General features: G+C 42.9%; 1 pseudogene; it reads right to left on the bottom strand.

Annotated features, from left to right (window-relative positions):
• Positions 1–232: 232 nt before the first annotated feature.
• On the bottom strand, positions 233–809 carry LOC127186267 (60S ribosomal protein L21-like; annotated as a pseudogene).
• Positions 810–1,073: the final 264 nt, after the last annotated feature.

Here is a 1,073-nt window from a genome sequence, read left to right on the forward strand (position 1 = left end):
ATCAACTTCAGCCTTCTGGCCCAGGATATCTGACAGACATATTTATGAGGCATATCCATCCTAGGTATAACAGAGAGATATGACTCTATAGATAGATAAGGTAAAATAAGTAGATAAGGCCTTCAAACCCCTCCCCGTCCTACAGAATATGGGCGCTTACTCCTAGGTGGCATGAATGAAGACTAACAATTGGTTTTCTTAACCGTCCAGGCCCTTTATGTATTTTTGTATATTAGGCTATGAATTCATATGGAGTGGGCTCCTTCCCATTAGTCCTCACAAAGTGTGCTGCTCTGGGTGGCACAGGCTGGCGCGTCAGCTGAACCCAGGTGCCCTTCTCGTTGGCTTCCTTCTTCTTCTGGCCGTTCTCCTTCACGTGCTTCAGGAAGATGTCCCTGCTCTTAGAGAGCTTGATGTGCTCAACGTGCACATTGATGCTCTTGGCGAGAATCGTGCTCTTAACCTGCTTCTTCACAAGGATGCCCACAGCGTGCTGGGTGACGTTGTAGACTCTTCCATGACACTTATGGGCATTCCTTTTTGAACAGTGCTCTCATTCCCTTGATGTCTACAGTATCACCCTTTTTGTAGATTCACATGTATGTGGCCAAGGGAACAACTCCATGTTTCCAAAAAGGCCTACAGAACGTATAATGAGTTCCCCTCCTCTTTCCCTTTGTGTTTGTCATTTAGCAAGTTACTGGAAGATGTCTGCCACGGCCAGTAACAGTTGACTCTTTAATGAAGACTCTAAAGGTCGGAGGGTGTGAATACCTGTTTTGCAAACTCTGAGAAACCACAGATGTCGGCCCATAGTACTATACCCAACACAACTGTCAATCACACTAGATGGAGACAGAAAGACATTTCATGACAAAAGCCAAATTCAAGTAGTATCTGTCTACAGATCTCTAGTCCTTAAACTACTAGAAGATTTCTCTTTTTGTCCAAAAATAGAGACAGAAGGAACATTGACCAATTCATTTAATGATGTCCCAGTTACCCTAAAACCTAATACCTAAAAAAGATGCAACAAAGAAAGAAAATTACAAATTTCACTTATGAACATATTC

Source organism: Acomys russatus, unplaced genomic scaffold, assembly GCF_903995435.1.
Source record: "Acomys russatus unplaced genomic scaffold, mAcoRus1.1, whole genome shotgun sequence".
Classification (NCBI taxonomy): Eukaryota; Metazoa; Chordata; class Mammalia; order Rodentia; family Muridae; genus Acomys; species Acomys russatus.